At 32.0% G+C, this 27,692-nt stretch overlaps 2 long non-coding RNA genes across 2 annotated transcripts in view; both read right to left on the bottom strand.

The window, feature by feature from the left end:
- Positions 1 to 564: 564 nt before the first annotated feature.
- On the bottom strand, positions 565 to 13,267 carry LOC136033394 (uncharacterized). Its single transcript, XR_010618922.1, has 4 exons — positions 12,637 to 13,267; positions 4,884 to 4,993; positions 2,167 to 2,268; positions 565 to 1,056 (listed from the first exon to the last, which is right to left on the bottom strand). It is a non-coding gene; the product is annotated as an uncharacterized LOC136033394 (long non-coding RNA).
- Positions 13,268 to 15,844: 2,577 nt separating this feature from the next.
- Positions 15,845 to 27,692, bottom strand: part of LOC136033274 (uncharacterized) — a 166,300-nt gene continuing 154,452 nt past the window's right edge. The window contains exon 5 of the long non-coding RNA XR_010618896.1: positions 15,845 to 16,008. This is a non-coding gene — a long non-coding RNA (uncharacterized LOC136033274). The remainder of the gene's footprint in view (positions 16,009 to 27,692) is intronic.

Here is a 27,692-nt window from a genome sequence, read left to right as displayed (position 1 = left end):
ATTTTTTTTTTGCTGCTGTTGAGGCCTTTCCATTGTGAAGTTGTATCATGAGACCTTTTCCTGGAAACAGACACTCAGAAGCACAAAAAATTTTTAATTACCGATTATCCACAGCTCGGCGCCTAATTAAAAATACGTTTGGTATACTTGTGCAGAGTTTCAGAATTTTCCGAACTGAAATACTAGCACAGCCTGAAAAAGTAAAAGCAATAATCATTGCTTCTGTATGTTACACAATTTCATTATTTCAACTAGAGGAGCCCCAACTGATATTCAAGAGCAATCAATAGGAAGATTTCTCAGCTTGGCAGAGTTGGGAGCAACAATTCTTCCAGAAGAAATCAAAATCTTAGAAATAGACTAATGGATTATTTCTTATCTGTAGAGGGTGCTGTTCCTTGGCAACAAGAAAAAGCATTGAGAGGCACATTTTGAATTAATTTATAAATAAATATGCATGTAAACATATCATACTATTTGTATATTTAGATACCCTGAATATATATATATATATATATATATATATATATATATATATATATATATATATATAGAGAAAGCGTTTAGTAAATTATGAAATGACTAAAGATCAAACTATAATAACAAAAAAATCAAATACTGGCTTAAAGTTGAAAAGATAAAACATATTTCAACTTTTTTTTGTATGTTCTAGTACAGCAGTCATGATTTTCATGTGACACTGCAGTTTCTCCTCAGCTGGTATATCCTTCATCAATGAAACAAGTGACATGAGAAAATTCATCCATAGTTATAACTTTATTTTGATTCCTTTTTTTTCACTCAGGTATGAGAGAATTGCTTCATCAGTTACAGATGAAGTACTTCCCTCTGTTTTGGTTAGGTTTCTTTTTTGAACGTTTTGATAAGTTTGGGGTGCTCATCTGGAGCAATTGAAGTGGATGCCTGTGGAGATTCTGATTCGATTAGCAATTTTGCTGAATTGGCTTCTTCTTGGGACACACAGCGAAATTCTGGACAACAGAATACATTAATGTTTGATGGATGAAGGTTTGTACTATAGTCTATGATTCAGTTCTGCAAAAAAACAGAAAAGTTACTGAACAGAAGAGCTCAAAATTTTTTTTTAGTTTACATAGTTACCGTACAAATAGTTTTGATGCCAGTTCTTTTTCATAAGGGAAGAACATTTACTTATACCATGCTAAGAAAGTAATTCAAATTGATACTGAAGATCTATTTAACACAAAATCGACAAAAAATAGCAGCAACGTTATTAAAACAGAAGATCAAACTGTTAAGACAAAAGTAATAACTTCTAAAAACAAGAAACTAAGACAACAAGAGCCGAGAGCTCATACGGCATGTGTGAGGAGGTTGGAAGAGCCAAGAGATTCTTCCCACCAGGTTTCATCCCAACCTCTCCACTCTAAGCATTTTCCAAGATTTCAGGTTTCCCCTTCCAACTCCCCTAATGCCACCGGATCCGGTCGATATTTAAAATAAAAGTTCTGAGAAACTATATCCTGCTAAATATAAAATTTCATTAAGATCCAATCACCCGTTTGTAAGTTAAAAATACCTCATTTTTTCTAATTTCTCCAAACTAACTGTCTCCCAACTCCTCTCCAGATGGTCGAATCAGGGAAGAGACTATTTTAATTTAATCTCATCTGGTCCCTGATACGCCTGCCAAATTTTATTATCCTAGTTTATCTGGAAGTGCCCAAACTACCAAAACCAAGACTAACAAACTGACAGAAATTGCAATCGCTGCATGTAACTTGGTGAATACCAAGTGCCATACAAATCTTGGGGTCAAAGCTCCTCCCCCCCCGTTGAGTTAATTAATAATAGTCATATTTCTCATAAATACTGAACATAAATTTAACATTCCAATAATTGCAAGAGTCTCATTTTCTTTTGGACCGAAATTAATTGTACACTTTCTGATAATTGTATAGTTGAAAGTTTTTGGGGCTAGGGACTCCTCCCATTCCAGATCAATTTACATTGAAAACGTATCCCAAAAACTAATTAGAAATTCAATACGTTTAAACACTTTATTATTTTAGATCTTGAACTTAGAATAATGCTACCAGTATTTCCAATATGAGTATGGGAATACTATTATTTCCATAATATATCAAGTTTTAAATGTTTGTTTGATAAATAATAAAGACCAACCTGAAGGACTATGAGTACTATCAAAATCAATTTCTTCAGAGTAATCTTCTGTTATTTGCTGTTTGATTACATTGATGACAGGCAATGAAGATACACAGTTACCTAAAACAAGTTATTTTTAGAAACAAGGCTGGAAATTAATAGAAGGGTTTTCTTGAAGTAAATAATTAGCATCATATATTCACATAACATCACATTGATTCACATTATTATTTTTAATTTAAATTTTGACAATCCAGGTTTAATTTCGTAGATACAAAATCTTTTGATAATCGAGTTTTACATTCATTGATATGTTATTTTTCAATGTCAACATTAGTTTTGTGTTCAGATTGCATAAATTTTAAATCTTTAAACAACAATTATAGTGCCAATCAACCAATTCTTGTAACACAGATATTCGAATTAAAATGAAGCAATACCTTTTATAATTGTTGCTTAGCATATACAAACACATATTATTTAGGACATACAAACTGTAAACTAATCTGTGATGGCTGCCATTTGATTCCTTATTACAGCTTTACAAGCTATGACTGATTCACAATGAGTTGAAAGAAGTCTTGACTACCTCTCACCAGGGCTCATCAAAGGAATACTCACTTGTCTATATATATATAATATATATATATATATATATATATATATATATATATATATATATATATATATATATATATATATATATATATATATATATATATATATATATATATATATATATATATATATATATATATACATATATATATATATAACAAAAAGAGAAATCACCAGTGCAACAGCACAAATACATTAAAAAAAAAGAAGACAGAAGGAGAAAAGGAAGACTGTTTTCCTAAATTAGTGATTAATATAGACCAGCACTTGAATGAGGCCTTAACCCTACTCATCCATACAATCACATAGGTCAAACAGCATAGCCATACAAAATCAACCATAAAGAATAATCCATGGACAGGCAGTCATGTCTTCAATAAGTATAAGTTGTCATTTACGAAACAATAAAAACAGTAAAGACAAATTATTCTGAGGCAACAACCAAACACAAGGGCTCATCAGGAGAATATACACTTGCCTATAGGGTTTCGGCACTTTAATATATATATATATATATATATATATATATATATATATATATATATATATATATATATATATATCAGGTATATATATATATATATACCTGATAAATTTCATGGAACTTATTTTAGTTGAAGATTTTTCATTTTTAAGCTTTTTCATATGTTTTTCTTTTTTAACTTTGTCATGTCACTTCTAGAATTGATGATTACACAGTCCCAAACAAGAAAGGGGGTCCATTCCTTTTCAATGCAAGCCCAACATCTTTTAAATTTAGCTCCCTCTCACCACCCTCCAAATAAACGAAGTAACTTTAATTATTCTTGCTTGAACTCCAGTCCTTTGATAACAGTTTTAGAATGTTTAACAAAATGAAGCATTACAAAACATTTTTTTGCCATTTTTTATCTAAAATTCAATAAAGCATCAATATCACCATTATATTATGAAAAAACTGCATCTTGCATATCTACCACTACATCTTTGCATTTCTCCATGGATTTCAAAAATTAAAAAATTTGTGGCTTTTTTCTTTGAAAGACTTTTTATGTCCTTTAACTTTTTATGAAAGAATTTCTTCTAATAAAATTAAGGGAAAAGAAAAGAATAGTCAGTGATACTGACTGAAATGTCACAACTTTTGCCTCCAACAAATGAAAAAATCAAAACTACCAATTAATGTTGCAATTTGATAATACACCAATCACTGGTACCTAAAAATACAGATTTTATCATTAAGTAAAGATAAGCTAATTTAAACTATTCTATTAAAACTGAAGGAGATATGTAGCAGGTCAAATGTTTCCTAGTTTATATTCATTCAATCCTGAAACTTGTCAAAACCCTACAACAAAATTTGGCTCCTAATGTTTTCTATTTAGGCTAAGTGCCAGTAACCATTACACACCCTTTGGAATCTAACTAAAGATTTCCCTTAATAATAATAACAATAATGATCAAAAAATATATTGCAAGGGCAAAGGAAGCCAGACAGTTGTCTAGTCTAAAAGGTGAACCCACCAAATAACAATGGCCTACAAGCAAAGCGTTTAATAGCCTACTTGCATTTCTATTGATTAAATTCACACAACCTTCATAAACTATTGCAAGAGGATATATCCTTCCTAAGCCTGAAAAGATGTATTTCTGTCTAAGTTATTTAGCCAAACCGAGGTCTATGCATACCTGAGATTAATAGTCCTTGACTTGCCATCTGATCTGATGTAAGGTAGATCAAATTTTTCCTAGTTACTTATTCATTTGATCCAGAGAATTGTCGAAATCCTACAACAAAAGACAACTTCTATTGTTTTTCTATTGTAGGCTACCTGCCAGAGACCATTAAAAATACCCTGGACAATCTACTGTACCTTACTAGGCTGTAGATTCCTTTAATAATAATAAACAATATAGCAAGTGCTAGGGAAAAGGGAGTCAGATAGTTGCATTGTCTAACATGTGAACCCATCAAATAACAATAGCCTATAAGCAAACCTTTTAATAGCCTACTAGCATTTCCATTGATTAAAAATCACACACCCTTCATAAACTGTTGCGAGAGGGTCTATCCTTCCTAAGCCTGAAAAGACTTACTTCTATCTAACTTATTTATTCAAACCAAGGTCTAGGCCTACCTGAGATTACCATTTCTTGACTTGGTAGCTGATTTGAGAAACTCTCCCAGGCATTTATTTTGAGATGCCTATCCTTGTAATTCTCATTTTTTGGATTTTACAAATAGGGCCTAGAGCTAATAAAATCAATTATCAAATGTTCAACTGAAGACATTTTCAAAGCTTTTCTGAAATAAAAGTCTCACTTATAAGTAATCACTTATAAGTTGAAAAATGTTCAACTTTAAAAAAAGCCTAAGTTAAGTGAACTAAGTGAAAGTATAATTTATGTAAAGTAAATGAAACGGGTTTTTCATGCCAATGTGAACGGGACAAAAAACCAATGTGCATCCGGCATTATATGTTATTGAATTTATGTTTTGCAATGATACGAACCAACAATAATTAATTGCTTGAGTTGAGAAGCAAGTGGGGGACAAGACAGGGATTCGTTAACGTTCTAGGAGATGCCGAGTTATAGATGTTGATTAACTTTTTTGGAAAATGGTTTCCATAAAAGGGTTTGTTAATGCAAGTAATTATTATTCCATTAAATAAAGTCAAGAATGAAGTATATTTTCCAGAAAATCTATGATTTTTAAAAGGTAAATTTTATATATAGTAAATAAGTTTGTTTGCATTTTCAAAAAGTAATGTAATTTTTTTATGTCATTTAGAACTTTGACTACGTTCCAAATTCTTTTTTGCATGTGATAAAATGGCGTCTCTAATGTTATTTATTTAGTAGAATTTTGTATTGTTAAACACGTATAAATTTAACTGTACAATTTCTGAAACTATATTGTCCAAAGGTATGTTTATGATTTTATATAAACATGTTAAAACTTATCATTCTCAATTCAGATGTATTAAACCGAATTGAAAATAGTAAATTAATTGTTTTTATATAATTTAGAAATTTATCGCGATTTAAAATTGGAATCCAGTAAAATTATTGCATCCAACCTTTCTTTTACAATATATATATATATATATATATATATATATATATATATATATATATATATATATATATATATATATATATATATATATATATATATATATATATATATATATATATATATATATATATATATATATATGACTGAAATTATTTTTTATTATTTTTTAATTTGGAGCTTTGAAAATTTCCAACCGTAAAAAATATAATAGAGAAGTATAAGAGGGACACTTAAAGATGAACACAATGTATGCCGAGATGAACCACGACAGTGACAGCTGGAAGATGTTCCTCCAGAAAGAGGAAGCAGTACGCTCGGCACACAATGTGCACAATTCAATCAGTGAAAGCAAAGAATGTACGCACAAAGATCAATTGCTTATCCTAATTACAAGCACACTCTTCTTCTTTACATTTGTATCTAAATTACTATTAATTGCAATACTTCTCTCTAAATAAATGCATGTGTATACTATTGAAATAAATTTAATATTTAAATTAATTTCCCAAATTATTTCAGTACATTTTGTTTAAATGTTTTTTATTGTTTTTAGAATTTGTTATAAAGTATCATTATGCCCTTTTATAATGCACACTCACTTGATTCCAGCACAACATATGACTTTAAAAATATATTACCACTACTCCAGGGTTAATAATTTGTGCCAGTTTAGTTCTGTGTCTAATATTTCTCCTGATCCGGGAAACAAATATTTCTATAGTCATGGACTTTCTTTTTGTGCGACCTCTTCTAATAATATTAAATGTATTCATGATATAACAGTAGAAGTTTCTGAGAAAGAATCAAAAATTATATATACTAATATACAATTTAATAACTAAAAAATAATGCACGTGGATTTGCAATTAATCCTCAGGAAATAATAATATTGTTTCAATTTTTTTTAAGATCTATAAGTGTAATAAATCGAAAGTTTTGGAACAACATTAAGAAACAAATAATTTAGAAAAAATTAGTTAATTGAAGTCTAATAATTTAATAATATGAAATTTTCACCAATGAACGAGTTCTAAACCAAACTATTTGCATAAAAGAATCATAATAGTGCTCTCTCCTATTTATTTTAAAACTGACGTAAAAAACTCAGTATTCAGCTAAGGTTGTCAATATTCCCGTCAGTTTAGAGAAGAGATGGACGCTACTGATACAGGAAAAAATTCCTGTAATAGTTCCTTTCTAAGTTGTTAGATTACTTATGTTACCTATTTGTATCCTCTTAATACGAAAATAAATATTCATTTAGTACATAAATAACAACTTAATTCATTTTGCAGCATTAAAAATGAATGACGAGCAGCAGCTCAGGAGAGGTTTTGCTGAATATCGAAGCAGTCTTAAAGAAATTAAATATCAGGTCTATGATTCAGCTTAGGCAGCATTAGGGTGAATGGGTGAGTGCATTCATGATTGATTTTTAAAATTATCAAATTTAGTTCTCACTGGAAATTTCTAGAGTAATGATTAAAAATTGTTTAATTGATGTTTCAATAGAAAATTAATTTAAAAAAACTTGATCTTGTGTGGGAAGTTTGTCTGAAATCAGACGTAAAACGGGATCTCGAGCTCGACTTCGATAATGGCATCAAGTTGCAAAGCCAACGCAGTCAGCCAGTATTGAAAATCAACGTGACCTAAAAACATTCACTTATAGATAGAAAATTATTACTTGATTTTCTAGCGTGCCATTACGATAGAATATACCTTATTCTTTCTAGGTAGACGATATATATAAATAAATTGGAGATCGTAACAAAATTATATATATTAAAAAAAAAATTTAATCATTTGTTAGACAAAGTATTACATTTAAAGGCAGAAGAATTATTCACAAAGTGTATAAAAGAAGTTGGGGAACAATTAAAAAAACATGATAAATTTTTCTGTTATCAAAAGTAAAAACCGAAAATATTAAAATGAAATGAATTTAGTTTATGAACTGTTGTAGCATTGTTCATGTTTCCGTTTAGTTAAGGTACCAAAGTAGAAGTTAATACTTCGTTGGCTTATCCCTGGCCTCAAATCTTACGATTGCCCGTTAAATTTAATAATAATAATTATAATTTATTTATAACCCACAAAGTACATTAAACTGTGGAGTAAACACACACAAAAAAAAGAAAAAACAAGACAAAAAACATAACATAAATAACATAGCAGCATAACAACATACAACATAAATAAATTACCTCCATTCAAAAAATGGCCGAAGAGGGTCAAAAACACCAATCATTTGCCGAGTTTTAAGACATATATCTTTGGATAAATGTTTCAGTCGCGAGGGCGCATCAACGATGTCAAATTTAGAGACGACTGTATGATTCCGATACCACCGAGGCAGACGCAGCAAATACTTGCAATACTTAAAATATCCTGAGCGTATTTTCTTTGTATCCCGAAGGAGGATAGCAAAACCAGAAAGATAAAAAACAGCAGGGGCACAAAAACTAGAATAAAGACGGCATAGTCCATTTCGGTTATACCGACCACGATTTGGTGAAATTTTTGCGTATCCAACCCGCATACTTTTCAGAACGCTGGACGTAATAGCGGAGCAAGAAGACGAAAGTGACGTGGAAAAAGAGAGACCCAACCATTTAATACTTGCTGAACATGGTACAGTTGAAGAACCCTAGCAAAGAGGTGATGCTGGTGTAGGACTCCCAAAACACAAAAACTCACATTTGGAGGTATTGACTGAAAGGCCTACTGTGGATAGTGCGGCTGAAAGCCGGTAAAAGTTGGTAATTAGACTATTTTTTGTCTGGCTAAGAAGCAGAACATCATCAGCATATGCAACGTGACTAATGCCTAAATTATCATTGTAAAAAATTGACGGTTGAAGACGTTGGAGACACGAAGCTAAAACACATTTAAAAATTCTCGGGGATAACACGGCACCTTGCCTAACGCCTTTTTTAAAAGGAATATACTCCCCTACAGTACCATTCCACTTCACCCTAACTGAAGATTTAGCATACCAATACTTAAGCACGGAAACAATAGAAAGGTTAACACCCGAGGCTGCTAGAGAAAACAAAGCATTTGAATGAATTACATTATCAAAAGCACTAGATATGTCAACAGTCAAACAATAGAGGGGACTTTTTTGAGCAACAGCTTGTTTCCTTAGCCGACCCACAATATGGTGAGCTTGAACACAGCCCATACCTTTTCGAAAACCAAGCTGAAAGGGTGTAAAATTGCACTTGGAGTTAATGGCCGGTAGCAGTACATATTCAAATAGCTTACTAACAAAACAAGACACAGTGATAGGACGATAATTAGAGCAAGCACTGGGGTCCTTACCCCTCTTGACTATGGGAGATATACAACCGGACAAAAAACTATCTGGCACAACGGACTGTGCCAAACAAATCTGAAACAATAATTGCAAATGCTTCAGCAGTTCAGGACATTCATGAGCAAAAAACTTGAAGCAAAGACCATCACTATCGAGACACTCAGACTTATTCACTTGCATAAGAGCTCGGAGTATAACACCAGATTCCACCGACAACACTTGAGATTGGTTGATACGAATTGGGAGGATTGAGTTGACAAGCTTTGTAAAATGATTTTGGAGATTAATATTAAATGAAGGCAAAATATTTTTATAATGAGAAACGAAGTAACATAGCCGAAGAGACGAATTAATTGGAGGTGAACACTTAACACTGTTTATAACACGATCCCAGGATTTCTTATCACAAGGACCATCCCAGACATTCAGTCTCGCTCTACGCAGGGAAATTTGTGTACTCTCGTTTAGTTTTCTGTTTTATTTGATGTACTGAACCAGAACAAGGACCATTACAGGCTATCCACATACGGAGCCAGAACTTAGCTTTTTGTTTAGCTATCTTCACTTTAGGATCAACTTTCCAAAAGGGATTGCGAGTACCCGTTCGCACGCACTCGGAGGGTACAGCTGTTTTAGCGGCAGACTTTAGACAGAACACTATTTGCTGATAATACGAGTTGATATCTATCCGACTTGAAGTTGTAGATACAGATGTTTGCAATAAGTGGAAAGGCACTTTAATAGATGATAATAACTGGGACAATGTCAATACATAAAGTGGAACATTGGTATTTTCCCAATTTAACTTTGAGAACCACTTGGGAGAGTTACGTTGCACAGAAGTCGCCATGGAGCAAGATAGTTGGCACGTGATTGGTAAATAATCGTCGTCGATTTTAGAGTCTTCCACATAAACTATTGATGAAAGTAGAGTTGAATCTGACACGATTACATGATCAAGGTTGGAAGTAAGACCACCACGATTGTAAATATAAGTAAATAGAAGATCTTTATCAGCAAGATGGAATCCTCCTGGTAGTGAATCGAGAAAGATATCAGATCGGTCGGAATTAGATAATAAGTCAGTGTTCATGTCGCCGGCGAGAACCCATTTGATATTTTGCTTTGAAAGGTCGCTAAGTAGTGTTCGTAGGCGATTACTTGCTTGTGAAAAACTAGACAATGACTGCACAGTCTTTTTATTACAGGGGAAATAAATGTTTATAAATTCGGTATCACCACATTTTATCGCTAAGATGTTAGCGTCGCTTTGCAATAATATCGGCTGAGTCTTGTGTCTGAAATAGATGGCCAGACCTCCTGATGGTGTACCACGGGTTTTTTGGGCGGCTCTCAAGAAGGTATAATGGGTCCGAGAACGCTTTAGGCTATCAACATTCACTTTAGAGAGAAGGTGCTCCTGTAGAAACACAATATCATTTTCAAGTAGCTCACTTATCAGTAGATCCTTGTCTTTTGTACCATTAATATTAAGGGAAACAAAGCTAAACGGAGTTTGAGCATTCATTTATTAGCGTTGTTGAGAGCCGATCGGAGAACTTTGCATTTCAGCCTAAAACTTACGTGTTCCATAGTGCAATTTGCACATTTTGGTGAGGCTTGGCAAGGGTTTTCCTTGGAATTCACATGAACGTCAGAACATCTGGAACACTTGGGATGTGCTGGTGAGCGGGGACAAGCTCCAATCAGGTGATCAGTACTTTGACAGCGAAAGCATCGACGCGGAATGGATTGAAAGGGCTTAGCACGAAAAATCTCATACCCAATACGGATTCCCGACTCCAGAACCGCGTTCACAGCGGTTTTGTCGATAAACTCGAGGCGAAAAGTGCGAGAATTGCCGATTTGATTAGCACTAATAAGTCCTTCCACTGAGGCCTCTAAATCAGCTCTTGAATAGTTATAGGGTATTTCACGGAAAACAGCTAAAGTCTTTTTATCAATTACTTTGGTTTCAACGTTTGGAATGGAGCTAGTAACAGCTTCAGCGAGCGTGTCGGCTGAGCGCTAATCGCGTACCATCACAACCCAGTTTTTAGTGTGTGGCTTAGATTTCAGACTTACGATTCCATCATGACCATCCAACGTTTCGAGCTTCTTCATGCGAAGGATAGGGTCGCTGAGCTCCGGGGGTGGGTTTCTTACAACGACAGCGTAGGAGGGTTTTTTCGTATTTTGAGTAGGGGCTACAAGCTTAGACTGTCCCTTAGTAACCTTGGACGTAATACCACGCAGCTGTTCAAGGCAAGAATTCACCTTGGCACTGAGGGTACTGAAGGCATCAACAGTGATCATTGGCACTTCGCTGGGACATTTGATAACAAAGTCCGGAAGCTTTATGTTCTGGGAATCGCACTTTACAAGCGAAGAAATAATGCCCGAAGCACAGTTTAATGCAGCATTGGCTCCTACGCGCTTCGATGGGACTTCATTCGGAAAAAGCTTTAAAAAAAGCAATTTACGGGTCTCACAAAGAGAAGAAGACTCGAAGAAATCGGCCATGTACTCTTTTATCGTATCGGGTGAAACTCCTTTAGCAAGATTTTTCTGTACAAAGCACAGGATGGGATTATAGAAAAGTTCATCTTCGCACCAATTACCAGTTCCCATTTTCTCTAGATTGAAGGTTCACTTGCGAGAGAAGTAAGGGAAGCGTTGGAGGCTGCCTACCTTGTCCCCGCAATTTAAGGGACAAGCCCGACGGGTACCACGGCTCTTGCAAACAGCTCTCCCCCACCCTTCTGCTTCCTTTTCTCCTCTTACCTTTACTTTTCTCCTTTATCGTAACACAATCGTCCAAACGATGAAAAAGTTTGAGAAAACCCAAAACAAGCAAATCCTTTCTCTCGTCAACTCTATCGCAGCGTTATTTCCTTTAACTATTTGCGCAATCCAATTAGATTCAGAGTTAAATTAAATCACTTTGTCCAAGTCTCTGCAATTAATAAATCACTAGATCCCAAGGGAATTTATAATAAGTAGCAAAAGTGTCAGTACCAGGTAAAAAGGTAATCCGATCATAAATGTCTTTGGGGAAATCACACAGGTTGAATCTTGCTTTATTAAAAGGTTAATATCCAAAAACAAGGTGTTCACGCAACGAACTCTTAATCAATACTGAAAAGCCCCTTTAATCCACGGATAAATTTCTGTTCCTCCATTTGGTCTGTTTCTCCATGCCGAATAGAAACAATGAGAAAACAAAGTCCTCCATCTTGCCAGAAATCGAGGGGATTAAAGGTACAAAGCAATTGACAAAGATAAAGGAGGCAATAGACTCACAAATACCAGTCTTCACTAATTAGGACCAAAGATTAAAATATGTGAAAAGTCGGTATGGATTGTTTTACCAAATTCCTGGTAATATATTATAATAACAATATGTCTGGTGTTTCTGATTTCACTAGCAATAAAAGCACTGTTAACGCTGAACTATGAAAAGCTCTTAAAACTACGAATAACATACCTCAAACATGAGATAATTGACACGCAAGAGATGCATCAATTAAACGCCACTGCTTCCGATGATAAAGAGTTAAGAGGTCGTCTTTTGTATATGTCAATATCTAGTCCCTATTGTAAAAAAAAGTTAATGTATGGTTGATTCTGGGAAGTCTAGACTTCCCATTTTAGACTCTCAAATTTTAACTTATTCGAGAATTTTGAAAAATGTGAAATAATTAGTAAGGACTTTGAAAATTCGTATAGATTCTATTCGCTTTCCAATAGTTTAGATTCTATTCGCATTGTCTTCTTTAAGATTAATCACAGAATTATTCTTAATGTCATGGCATTGAGTATGTACACAGTGTATATACAAAATATTTAATGATTAAATTCATTTAAAATTTGTATTATGAGTGATAAAGTTATAATGAAAATGCCTAGTTTGCTGAAGGCCATGTATTCGACTTGTAGATATGACCTAGGCCATTATCCATTTACTAAGAGCGGTACTAATACGGGCAGTGCATAATTCCTTTTGCTTAAAAATGCCTTTCAGGTGATGTCACTTCAAACATTCTATGACCGCTATTTCGACAAAAACGCTTGAGCCTAGAAACGTTAAAGCTTTAAATCCAAACTTTATCCCTGCTGCCATCCAGTAGAAACCAAAATGAATGTTTGGACGATGAAAAAGAAAATCTAATGAGTGGCTGAGAGTCAAAATTGTCCTTCGTAAATAATCAGACAGCTTCTGCTCCTCCCCGTTTATTATTTATCCCGGTACCCATTAGGAGCTAAGTTAACTACTTGAAAGAACATGCTCATTGCTCTGATTAGTATTAAATACATTTCCGTTAATATTTATATTTATTTAATACTATTATTTCATAATATAATTATCCGACTGTTCTTTTTAATATATGATATGAGATATTATTCACGAATTTTGGTTGCATTATTTTAAACTTTAAATCTTTTGAATTTACCATGCCTACTGTTATGATATATTTTAGATGAACAAAATTGAATTTGAGAAGCATTTATATACCAAAGTTCTAAAGTTTGTCAAATTTGAAAACGATTCTGAAATAATAAAGGAATTGGAGGCAATTGCAAGGACCGACATAACAATGAAAATTAGAGTAAGTATCTACTTAAATAAATTGTCAGTAACTCAGTCTTATTATTGTTATTAAATCAGTGCTATTAAATTAGAACAATATTTAATAAATTAATTCAAAATAGTTCAAAATATATAAAAACACAGTTTATAATAAATAGATTTTATTTTTTTATACCACTTGATACATAATAAGTCATATGTGAAAAAATCATAGAATACAGTTAGAGATATAATTGACTTTAGAGAAAAAAAAGGAAATTAAGCAATATATCTAATTAAGTCAGTTCATTAAATTGACATATGGTTAAAATATGTATTTGTATTATTAGTATTTATATTTGATTGACTTTGCATAGTTTTTTAATGAAGTTAAAATGTAGATTAAATAATGGCAATAAATGAAGGTACGACATTTATTCAAATTAATTCCTGTGGCAAGTTTCGAGGTGTTATATTTTCTTTCTTTAGATAAATTTACTTCTATGAATTAGTTTCTATTTGTGTAGCGAGAGAGCAGACAAAGAGAAGTGACAGACTTAATTGGAGGTCTATAATTTTGGCTATATTTTTGCACATTAGAATGAGAAGGGGGGGGTGAATAGTATTCGGACAGTGTGAAGTTACAGAACAATTCATACTTGTTAATGTGCACAGTAATTGTACTTAATACATTAGGCATTCAGATCCACTATATTCCCCCCCCAACCCCATTTCCCAAGTTTGTTTTTAAAGTGTAAATCGAAAAATCATACTGAGGTATATTCAATTGGGATCAAGCATGAGAAAAACAGGTTCTGATATAAGCTCCCTAATAAATTACGTATCATATTAATGAATATAGACGCTAAATATAGACGAATTTGTAAACTACTGAAATAAAGTTAATATTTAAAAAATTTTCCCATTTATTTGAGAATATTTTGTTTAAAAATGTTTTTTTTTATTGTTATAAGGCATCATTATGCCCAAAGTCCTTTTATAATGAACACTCACTTGATTCTAGCACAACCTATGACTTTAAAAATGTATTACCACTACTCTTGGGGTTAATAATTTGTGCTAGTTTAGTTCTGTTTTAGTTCTTTCCGGTTTAGTTCTTTTTATTTAAACAAAAAGGGAATAGTTGTGGTAAAAGTCAAAGTCATGGCCAATTGTAGAAAAAAGCCAAGACAGATTGTCCAATTAAGTGGGCTAGCCCAGTCAAGGTTAATTTTACCCCTTTGATTGCCGTTGTTACTGCCTCCCATTTATGCTACACCTCACCGTGCATGCATGTCCTAATAATGTTTCTAATATTTCTCCCGACCCGGGAAACAAATCTTTCTATAGTCATGGATTTTCTTTTTGTATGACCTCATCTAATAATATTAAATTTATTCTTGATATAAAAATAGAAGTTTCCGAGAAAGAATAAAAAATTATACATACTAATATATAATTAAATAACTAAAAAATAATGCACGTGAATTTACAACTAATGCTCAAGAATAATTATATTGTTTCAACTTTTTTTACGATCTATAAGCGTAATAGATCGAAAGTTTTGGAACAATATAAGAAACGAATAATTTAGAAAAAATTAGTGAATTGAAGTCTAATAATTTAATAATATGAAACTTTTAGCAATGAAAGAGTTCTAAACCAAACTAAGTGCCTAAAAGAAGCATAATAGTGCTCTCTCCTATTTGCTTTAAAACTGACGTTAAATGACTCAGTATTCAGCTATGGTTGCCAATATTCCCCTCAGTTGAGAGAGGGGATGGATACTAATGATACAGGACAAATAGATAAATTTTATTTGCTTTTAAACCTTCCTAAATTTATTAGTGGTGGAATTAAAATTCTTGTTCCTATATAAATTGTTAGATTACTTATGTTACCTATTTGTTTCCTCTCAATATGAAAATAAATGACGAGGAGTGGCTCAGGTGAGGTTTTGCTGAATATCGAAGCAGTCTTAAAGATATTAAATATCAGGTCCATGATTCAGCTGAAAAAGCACTAGGCTGAATGGGTGAGTGTATTAATGATTGATTTTTAAAATTATTTAATAAATTTAAATTCAATTCTTACTAGACATTTCTAGAGTAATGATTATTAAAAGTGTTTAATTGATGTTTTAATAGAAATTTAATAATAACAAATTTGATCCTGTGCTGGATGTTCGTCTTTGAAATCAGACGTAAAACGGGATCTCGAGCTCGACCTCGATAATGGCATCAAGTTGCAAAACCAACGCAGTCAGCCAGTATTGAAAATCAACGTGACCTAAAAATATTCACAAGAAGAATAATTGTCTGTTAGTTAAATATTTGTAATGAAAAAGTTACTTGAGTGAAGCACTTGAGAGTTATGAATATATAGCTAAAAATATTTAAAGCCCGTTATTTGATTTCCAGCAAATAGAATGAAACGGATACAATATAGATTTATTGAAAAAGTATCTAACTAAAAAAAATAGTTCAAGTATAATTTATCCAATACTTCAAAATTTCTAAATTACAATAGGTGCGTCAATAGTTATTTATTTTTCTAATTCCAAAGTTACAGAATAATTTATTCGTAAAAGTCAATGAAATTTGTAAATTTTTATTAAATTGTATTACAACTAAAGTAGGAAATTAGATACACAGTATTCATATTGTAATATTTTATACTTAAATTTTAAATGTACTACTCCTGGAAAGAAAAATTACGAAATCTATCAAAAGCAATGTCTAGGTATATTGCTGCATTGATAATTTTATTCTCTTATTGTTGTGCTATTCAAAATCTAATAAAGGTACATATTTCAGTTTGAATATATGTGTTATTTATGTTGGTATAATTATTTAAATTAGATTTGTAGTATGAAATTAAAATATGATAAAAAATAATGATGCAAAAATGAGATAAACCTTTAAAATTAACTTTGCCATTAAATTTATTACTTTTCCAATTTCCTGTAGTAAAAGTCTTTATAGTTCGCCAATATTTTATTTGGCAATTACATTGAGGAAGATTTTTTGTAAGCAATGAATTGACCGAAATTAAGTATTAAGAAGTTAATTATTTAATATTGAAATTTTAAAAAATTTGTTCATACATTTATTTGTTAGAATGAATAGTTAGTTGTTATTCCCCAACTAACAATGATGACATTATGCAATTTTTCAGCTTGTTAATTTGTGCGAATTTGTGAAACTCATTAATACGGAACATATAGCTGAATGCATACCGTAGTTGAAATGAGTTTTTCAAATTTTGACATGTATATATATGATTTTCGGCAATTGCTTGATTAACGTTTTGTTCATGATATAGGTGAAAATGATATTAAAAAGGAATAGAGATATACTGTGGGATTGTTTTAATTAATTGTTGATTACTGTTACAGAACATTTATAAAAAAGCAGGAAAATGTATTTTGTATGTAATTTATTTTTAAATCCTATTGGATAATTTATACATTCAATTCAATTTAAAGAACAAGTTTTGGAAATTTTTGTTCGAAAAGTCTCATTATTAAATGTTAAAAAAATCTTTGGGTAACCAATTTTGAAGAACAGGTAAATTACATAAATTAAGAGGTTCCCCCTGGGTTGGTCTTATTGTTCCAAAATATTGATTACTAGGGTTCTATATTTAATTAATGCTTTTATATATTAGACATGTGTAAAGACAAACATTGTAAATTCAATATTGCTAATTTTAGTCTCGTCTAATTTACGAGACTATCAACTTTCGGCTAATGAGTTGCTCAAACTGTGTATGTGCATCAACTTTGAGCTACTGAGACTCAATATCTATTCTTTTTTCTAGATAATCGATCTGCTAAAACATCCTGAGTTACTCCAAGCTAACAGCGAAGAAGAAAACTTCAAAATTAAAGAAAATTTGTTTTTATCTTCGAATAAATTTAACAATTAAGAGAAGACAAAAAGATTTAAAAAAAAACATACTAATATTATTGTTTAGATGATAAGAAAAATGTTGTATATATTTTGACTCTAGGTAGACTTAAAGGTAGAAGATTATTATTTGATTTTTGAGCGTGCCATTACGATAGAATATTACTTATTCTTTCTAGGTAGACGATATATCTAAAACAAAATAACATATACCAAAATAATATATTTAGAAAAAATATTTTCATCAGTTGTTAGACAAATTATTATACAGAGAAAAAGAAGTTGGGGACAAGGAACAATTAAAAAAAACATATTAAATTTATTTTTAGCCAAGGGGGCGGATAACCACTTAATTGTAGTGTGGAAGGCCTTTTAATTTGCATTCAACGTAACAAAGGAAGAATCAGTAAATTGCACTCTTTTCTAGTATTTTCAAGCTATAGTTGTCGATTCCTTCTTGCCAAGGGTAAATAACCTTCCATTTCCCTTTCTGTTTATTTTTTTACATCAGGTATGCATGGTATAATCATTGGATTTTAAGAAATTACATTGGTAGGTTATATTTAAAAAGTTCCAAAGTATTAAAGAACTGTACTTCTTGTTTACAAACTGATTTGGCATATTTTTGCCACAAGTAGTCGATAATCGCCAATTTTTTGTAAAATGTTTCAAATGTGCCATTTTATTTTATTTTAGAAAACATGTACTTCACTTGAAATAATTTTGCCGTAGAGTTGGGAATGAATTTCAAGATGCTTTTTGTTTTCAAGATGCTATTGTAAACACGCTGAATAAGTCTGCAAACATGTTACCTTCATAATGTTTCAGTTTTTCAGTCAATAATTTTCACTGAAAAAAAAAATAGAGATTTATTTAGCGATTTAATTTTAGTTTTAATAGAAATGAAACATGATATGGCAAGGACTTACATAGGTTATTATTGGGGAAATTATATGGTGTGTTTGAATACACGAGAAGCACTGGCGTTACAAATCCCAGATCCCTCTCTAATAATACATGGTCGCTTTAAACTATCGTATTGTTTGTTAATATTTAAGATTATAAAATCCCAAAAATGGACAGAATGTGATGTTAGTATTAAAAAAATTATTTGCATTTAATATTATAAGTATACTATGGACGATGAAAAAGAAAATCTAATGAGTGGCTGAGAGTCAAAATTGTGCTTGTTTGTAAATAATCAGACAGCTTCTGCCCTTCCCCGTTAATTATATATCCCCGTGCCCTTTTGGAGCTATATTAATTCTACTTGAAAGAACATACTCATTGCTCTGATTAGTATTAAATACCTTTCCATTAATATTTATATTTATTTAATACTTCTATTTCATAATATAATTATCCGACTTTTAAATAATTTGAATTTATCATACCTACTGTTTAATCTATGCTAAAGATAAATTTTAGATGAGCAAAATTGAATTTGAGAAGCTTTTATATAACAAATTTCTGAATTTTGTCAAATTTGAAGACGATTCTGAAATAATAAAGGAATTGGAGGCGATTGCAAGGACTGACGTAACAATGAAAATTAGAGTAAGTTCGACTTAAATAGATTGGAACTAACTCAAAGGCAGATGCTATTAAATTAGTACAATATTTGATAAATTAATTCAAAGTAGTTCAAAATACATAAGAGCACGGTTTTTAATAAATAGGTTTTATTTTTTTATGCCAATTGATGTATAATTAGTCATTTGTGAAAAAAACATAGAATGCAGTTAAAGATATAATTGACTGAAGGGAAATAAAGAATATTAAGCAATATATCTAATTAAGTTAGTTCAATAAAATTGACATATGGTTAAAATGTATATTTGTATTTTTAGTATTTATGTTAAATTGACTTTGCTTAGTTTTTTAATGTAGTTAAAATGCAGATTAAATAATGATAATAAATGAAGGTACGACATTTATTGAAATAAATTCCTGTGACAAGTTTCGAAGGGGTATATTTTCTTTCTTTATATAAATATACTTCTATGAACTAGTTTATATTAGTATAGTGAGAGAGCAGACAAACAGAAGTGACAGACTTAATTGGAGATATATAATTTTGGCTATATATTTGCACATTAGAAGGGGGGTGGGGGAATACAGTATTCGGACAGTGTGAAGTTACAGAACAATTGTAATTCAGTTGCTTGCCAGCATTCGTTCCGTTTGGAGCTAGTGCCCGCTGGTGGATGCTATTGCTTATTTAGGATATTTGTTCTGTTTGAATTGTTTGAACACTTGGATTTTTGATTTGGTTATTAGCAAATCTAGGGGAGATTATTGAATAATTTTATGATGTCTCTCACAAAGTCGTACTTTGATCAGAAACGCACTGAGCTTATGACGAAGATTCTTAGCCTGGAAAAGGGGATTGAGGCTTTGCGAAATGAGAATTTGGAACTTAAAATACGGTTCTCACTATACGGAACTTAAAATACGGTTCTCAAAACTGAAGTAGTAAATCTAAAAAAGTCTTGTCTTCAAGTTGAACTTGTTTCAAAAAGACAGAAAATTCTAGTTCACGGTATACCAGCTGTTCAAAGTGGTAACTCAGAAAATGCTACTCGTGAGTTTCTCGCTGAAATAGGGGTCAGTAAAGCAAATTCAATGCCCTTCGTCAAGTGCTATCGGTTGAATGGAAATAAACCATCAGGCTCTAATACTAGGGCAACGTCTAGGACTACAATAAAATCTGGGCCAGTTTTTGCGATTTTGGCTAAATTAGCAGATAAAGACGCTATTATGAAAAATTTTGGTAAGCTGAAGGGATCTGGAAAAAGTATCACTTCTGATCTCCTGCGTGAATTGGCACGTCGCAGAAAAGAACCGCTATCTTTTGGCTATAATCTGCGTACTTCATCTGACAATTCAACAAGAGTTGCTGAAACCCGAGTAATAACGAAAGGGATTAGTGTATGGATTGAAGCGAAAAAGTTTTCAAAGAGTAAGACTTGGTTGCAAATTGAGGACTCATGTTTTGATCCCTTTAAACTATCTAATAATGTGACCTCTGTGGTTCCCTCCGCCACTGTGATAGTCGGAGGTGATGAGTAATATGTGTGATTTGTTCATTTTTTTAGTGATTTGTTTGATGTTTGTTAGTTTTTGTTGTTTTTTCGTAAGTTATGATATATAAATTTTTCTCCTGGATTGGGAGATTTAGTTATGTTTTTGTTGTTTTTCATTTTGTATACAAGTTTTTCTCTTATTCAAGTTTTCTGTTTTTGGCCTTTATATTTTCTGTTTCAGTTTCTTTTTCTCAAAAAATTAGTTCATCGTTCTGTTTGCCTAGTTGCTGTCCACATGTTATTGTTATGAAGATGCCAAGCCGGGTGGTGAGTGGTGCATGATGGATCATAGTTAGTATGTTTTTTGAATTTGTCTGACTCTAGTTTGGGTGACATCTTCTCCTTGGGTGAGCGACTATGTCATCTTCAAAATAACCCAATTGATGTTCTTAGTTTGATAAATAATTCAGTAGGTGAGTCTAACAAATCACCATCAAATCCCCATTTTTCAGTTAGTAGTAAGTACGTATCGGGTTTAGATCAAGTATCCAAACGAGATGGTAGATTCTCTATACTTCAGCTTAATGTTCAGTGTCTTTGTTCTTCGTTTGGTGAGTTGAAAAAAATAGTGCGTAGTGGCCACCCTGACTTCATTGGTCTTTGTGAGACTTTCCTTGATTCAAAAAACGAATCTCTATTGCATCTCCCTGGGTACAAGATGGAATATTTGAATCGAAATAGGATGGCTAAAGGCGGCCTCGCTGTTTATGTTTCGGAATATCTTCCGTACTCTGTTAGACATGACCTGTCAAGAAATGAAGAAGGAATTTTTGAATCCATATTTATTGAGATTAAAACCCAAGCGAAAACTTTGATTGTTGGTAATATATACCGGTCTCCTAGTGGGTCTGTTCCCTCTTTCCTTCAGATCAGATTCTTGATGAGGCTATGGAAATAATCCAACTTCATTCATGTGAACTTGTAGCTATGGGCAACTTCAACCTTAATTTGTGTGACCGGAGGTCATCCTCGTCCTTGGATTTTCTTTCGACAATGCTCGCTTGTGGAACACTTCTTTGCTTGATAATATTTTTTCATCTTTGACCTTGGTGCGAAATTCTATATTGATGAGTGATATCTCAGACCATTTTCCTGTTTTTTCTATGAATGATTTTTCCGATTCGTTGCCAAGGAGGAGCCAAGAAGCTGGTTTTTCCTCTTTAAAATTTAATGATCAGGGCTTGCATATTCTTAGGTCATGGCTGGCAGGTCGTTCGTGGAGTATTTCTGAAAATGGATCTGACACAGATTCTTTGTTTAATTCGTTTTATGATTCTTTGAAAGAAGTTATCTTTGATACATGTGATGCACCCCAGTCGAATCCAGCATCGAAAAAAACAACCCCTTTGAATCCTTGGATGACCCCTGGACTCCTTAAAAGTTGGAGGAAGAAAAATCATCTTTGGAAGGCTTACAGGTGCTCTAAGCTATTTTCGCGTGATTCTCGGCTTCAACTTTTCAAAGCTTATAGAAGAGTTTACAATACGCTTTGCCGAAATAGCCAGAATTGTCAATTGTTTGAGGGGTTCTTCATCCTCTGGCCCAGACCGCATTCCGACTAAGGTTTGTCAGGTTCATTCTTCCTGTCATTGTGTGTGCCCTCCAGAGACTTGTCAATCTTTCTTTTCAAAATTGTGTCTTCCCAAGTGCTCTAAAGCGTGCTCCTGTTATCATCCTTTTTAAAGGTGGATCAAGGAATTATCCTGCAAATTATCGTCCCATATCTCTTTTATCAGTGTTTAGTAAAATTTTTGAAAAAGCTATGCTTTCTCGACTTCTTGATTTTCTTAATACTAAATACTTTTTTCATGATTTTTAGTTTGGTTTTAGGGCGAAACATTCAACTGAGCATGCATGTGCAACTCTCTTGAATTATTTAAATTCAGCTCTTGACTCTGGTTTGATACCTGCTGCTCTTTTTCTTGATGTTCGAAAAGCGTTTGTCTCATTAACACACAAGATTCTTCTTTTGAAAATGTCCCAAATTGGTATAAGAGGGAATGCTTATTCATGGTTTCTATCATATTTATCTGGTCGAGTCATCTCGGTTCATCCGGACTTTTCTAATCCTTCTGGAATAGAGATTGGCGTTCCACAAGGATCTGTCATTGGGCCGATACTCTTTTTAATCTACGTCAATGACCTTATTAATGCGGTTAAAAATTTAAAACCTACCATCTACCGTCGTCTTTGTCAACCAGTATCCGTCACTTGCTGTGACAAGAGTTTGTCCTTACCGGATACACTTATTGCTTTTGCTGATGACAGTACTCTTGGCATAACTGGTAGAACCGAGTCTGATCTTCGTTCAAGGATTAAAGCCGTTCTTGAAAGAGTTATCCAGTGGTTTGATGTGAATTATCTTGCCTTAAATGTGGAAAAGTCATGTTTTTTCACTTTCTCCAGAGTCTCAAAGGCTTGCCCTGATTTAAATGAAATAAATGTGTCAAGAGGTTCTCTAAGCAGACCTAAGAATCGTTAAGTTCAATTCCTAGGCATCTTGCTTGACGAAAATCTCTCGTTCAAGCATCATATTGACATGATTAAAATGAAAGTCTCCAGGAGTCTCGGAATCCTTAGAAAGTTCAAATATATATTTCCAGGGTCAATTCTTAGAATCTTGTTCTGCAGCCTAGTTCAGTCTTATGTTTCATATTGTTCTGTTATTTGGATGTCAACTTTTCCCTCGTCTCTGAAGCCACTTTCAAAACTTTATGATAAAGCAAGGACTCTTATTCAGGAAACTAACTGATTTTTGCTTAAACCCTTGCTTGATTTGAAATCACTCTATTTTATTTCTTGTTCTTCTTTCATTTTTTTACAGTTGCACGGCCATCTTCCTGCTGTCTTATGTAATAATATATCTTTTGTTTCTGATCAATCGATTTATCATCTCCACACTTTCAACAATTTACTGGTTCTTCACACACCATCAGTGAGGTCTGACTTCAACCCTCTGACAGCTTGCAACAGGATCTGGAGCACGCTCCAAGAGTTCGTACGAAGCTGCCACTCGTTTGGTATGTTCAAAAATTATGTAAGAGATTTTCTAGCTAGTAAATAATTTTTTTTGTTTTTTGTTTTTTTTTGTCTCTTTATTTATATTCCGGTTTCCCTTGGAGTTGATGTCTCTGGATTGAGTTGGATATTTAATTGAGTTGGTGAAATCATGTGCTACCCCCTGCCTAGCTTGTCATTTTTTGGATATTATTAAGGTGGGCGACTCAATTTTGTTTTTTGGATTTTGTTAATATTTTTTTTGTTGGTGTTTTCTTTCTCTCCTGTTCTTTCCCGGCCATGGAGCCTTATGGGGGAGATTGTCTTGATGTAATTATTTGTTAATGGATTTTATTGTTAAATAAAGAACTCAGAGCTCATACTTGTTCATATGCACAGTAATTGTACTTAATACATTAGGTATTCAGACCCACTATATTTTTCCGACCCCCAACCCTATTTCCCAAGTTTGTTTTTAAAGTGTGAAATGAAAAATCATACTGAGGTATATCCAAATAGGATTGAGTATGAGAGAAACAGGTTCTAATATAAGTTCCGTAATAAATTACGTATCATATTAGGGTATATAGACGCTAAAAAGGTTTGGGAACAGAAACTAGTAATGAAAAATAAATCTGGGTGGCCCAATCATTAAAAAATAACCATTGTTATATGTTATTGAATTCATGTTTTGCGATGATGTGAACCAACAATAATTCATTGCTAGAGTTAAGAAGCCAATGGAGGACAAGACAGGGATTTGTTAATGTTCTAGGAGAGGCCGTATTATAGATGTTGATTACCTCTTTTAGACAATGGTTACCATAAAAGGGTCTGTTAATGCAAGTAATTATTATTCCTTTAAATAAAAACAAGAATGAAGTATACTTTCCGGAAAATCTATGATGTTTTTTACATAAATTTTATATGTAGTGAATAAATTTGTTTGTATCTTCAAAAAGTGATGTCGTAATTTTTTAATGTCATCTAGAAATTTGACTATATTTCAAATTCTTTTTTGCATGTGATAAAATGAAGTCTCTAATGTTATTTATGTAGTAGAATTGTTTATTGTTAAACGCGTATAAACTTAACAGTACAATTTTTGAAACTGTATTATCTAAAGGTATGTTTATGATTTTATATAAACATGTTAAAATTTGTCATTCTAAATTCAGATGTTTTAAATCCATTTTTTGTTTTCATGTAAATTTGAAATTTATCTTGATTTAAGATTGGAATCCAATTTGACTGAAATTACTTTTAATTTATATTTTTAGGTTTGAGCTTTGAAAATTTTCCCAGGAAAAAAAAAATAATAGAGAAGTGTTATAGGGACACATGAACCACAGATGAACCACGACAGCGACAGCTGGAAGATGTTCCTCCAAAAAGAGGATTCAGTACGCTCAGCACACAATGTGTACAATTCAATCAGTGAAAGCAAAAAATGTACGCACAAAGATCAATTGCTTATCCTAATTACAAGCACGCTCTTCTTCTGTACATTTGTATCTAAACTATTCTTAATTGCAATAGTTCTCTCTATATAAATGAATGTGTATACTCCTGAAATAAAGTTAATATTTAAATAATTTTCCCATTTATTTGAGGACCTTTTGTTTTAAACTGGGTGTTTTTTATTGTTTTTAAAATTTGTTTTAAGGTATCATTATGCCCAAATTCCTTTTATAATGCACACTCACTTAATTCTAGCACAACATATGACTTTAAAAATGTATTACCACATTAAAAAATAACCATTGTTATATGTTATTGAATTCATGTTTTGCGATGATGTGAACCAACAATAATTCATTGCTAGAGTTAAGAAGCCAATGGAGGACAAGACAGGGATTTGTTAATGTTCTAGGAGAGGCCGTATTATAGATGTTGATTACCTCTTTTAGACAATGGTTACCATAAAAGGCTCTTCTTCTGTACATTTGTATCTAAATTATTCTTAATTGCAATAGTTCTCTCTATATAAATGAATGTGTATACTCCTGAAATAAAGTTAATATTTAAATAATTTTCCCATTTATTTGAGGACCTTTTGTTTTAAAATGGGTGTTTTTTATTGTTTTTAAAATTTGTTTTAAGGTATCATTATACCCAAATTCCTTTTATAATGCACACTCACTTAATTCTAGCACAACATATGACTTTAAAAATGTATTACCACATTAAAAAATAACCACTGTTATATGTTATTGAATTCATGTTTTGCGATGATGTGAACCAACAATAATTCATTGCTAGAGTTAAGAAGCCAATGGAGGACAAGACAGGGATTTGTTAATGTTCTAGGAGAGGCCGTATTATAGATGTTGATTACCTCTTTTAGACAATGGTTACCATAAAAGGATAATTAATTATTCTTAATTGCAATAGTTCTCTCTATATAAATGAATGTGTATACTCCTGAAATAAAGTTAATATTTAAATAATTTTCCCATTTATTTGAGGACCTTTTGTTTTAAAATGGGTGTTTTTTATTGTTTTTAAAATTTGTTTTAAGGTATCATTATGCCCAAATTCCTTTTATAATGCACACTCACTTAATTCTAGCACAACATATTAAAAAATAACCATTGTTATATGTTATTGAATTCATGTTTTGCGATGATGTGAACCAACAATAATTCATTGCTAGAGTTAAGAAGCCAATGGAGGACAAGACAGGGATTTGTTAATGTTCTAGGAGAGGCCGTATTATAGATGTTGATTACCTCTTTTAGACAATGGTTACCATAAAAGAATAATTAATTATTCTTAATTGCAATAGTTCTCTCTATATAAATGAATGTGTATACTCCTGAAATAAAGTTAATATTTAAATAATTTTCCCATTTATTTGAGGACCTTTTGTTTTAAAATGGGTGTTTTTTATTGTTTCTAAAATTTGTTTTAAGGTATCATTATGCCCAAATTCCTTTTATAATGCACACTCACTTAATTCTAGCACAACATATGACTTTAAAAATGTATTACCACTACTCTTGGGGTTAATAATTTGTGCCAATTTAGTTCGGTCTCTAATATTTCTCCCGATAGGGGAAACAAATCTTTCTATAGTCATGGATTTTCTTTTTGTATGACCTCTTCTAATAATGTTAAATGTATTCATGATATAAAAATAGAAGTTTCTATTTATTATATATAATTATATATAAATAAATTATATATATATATATTAATTTACAATTTAATAACTAAAAAATAATGCACGTGGATTTACAGCTAATACTCAGGAAATAATTATATTGTTTCCATTTTTTTACGATCTATAAGCGCAATAGATCGAAAGTATGAAACAATATAAGAAGCGAATAATTTAAAAAAAATAAATTAATTGAATTCTAATAATTTAATAATATGAAACTTTTAGCAATGAACGAGTTCTAAACCAAACTATATGCAAAAAAGACTCATAATAGTATCTCTCCTATTTGTTTAAAAACTGATATTAAATGACTCAGTATTGAGCTAATGTTACCAATATTCACGTCAGTTTAGAGAGGGGATGGACGTTAATGATAAATTTTATTTGCTTTTACACCTCCCTAAACTTATTATTAGTGGAAAATAAAATTCTACGAAAAATTGATTGAAGAAAAACGGGTTTAATTTCTATAAGGCACTGAACAAAATAAAATATATAAACTACATTTTAACTAAAAAAAATAAAAATATCCGAATATTTCGGCCCAATGTCCGGGAGCCTTTCTCAGCGGAAAAAAAGAAGAAAATTACAAACCGACAATTTAAGACTTTCTTATATGTGGCAGAGGAAAGTTTCATTATATACAATTGCTTTAGTTTTATTCTAAAGTTATTACCGTCAGTGCAGGAGTTTTGTTTTATAATATCAACGCCTTCTTCAAGTCTTTTTTATTGTCTTATTAATCCTGCCAAAAGTTTGGGATGATGCACCTCTTATGAAGGATCTTGACTATGAAAGGTGCATGGAAGGTGT

Source organism: Artemia franciscana, chromosome 11, assembly GCF_032884065.1.
Source record: "Artemia franciscana chromosome 11, ASM3288406v1, whole genome shotgun sequence".
Taxonomy (NCBI): Eukaryota; Metazoa; Arthropoda; class Branchiopoda; order Anostraca; family Artemiidae; genus Artemia; species Artemia franciscana.
Note: the sequence above shows the minus strand (reverse complement) of the source record. Positions and strands in the feature narration are given on the sequence as shown.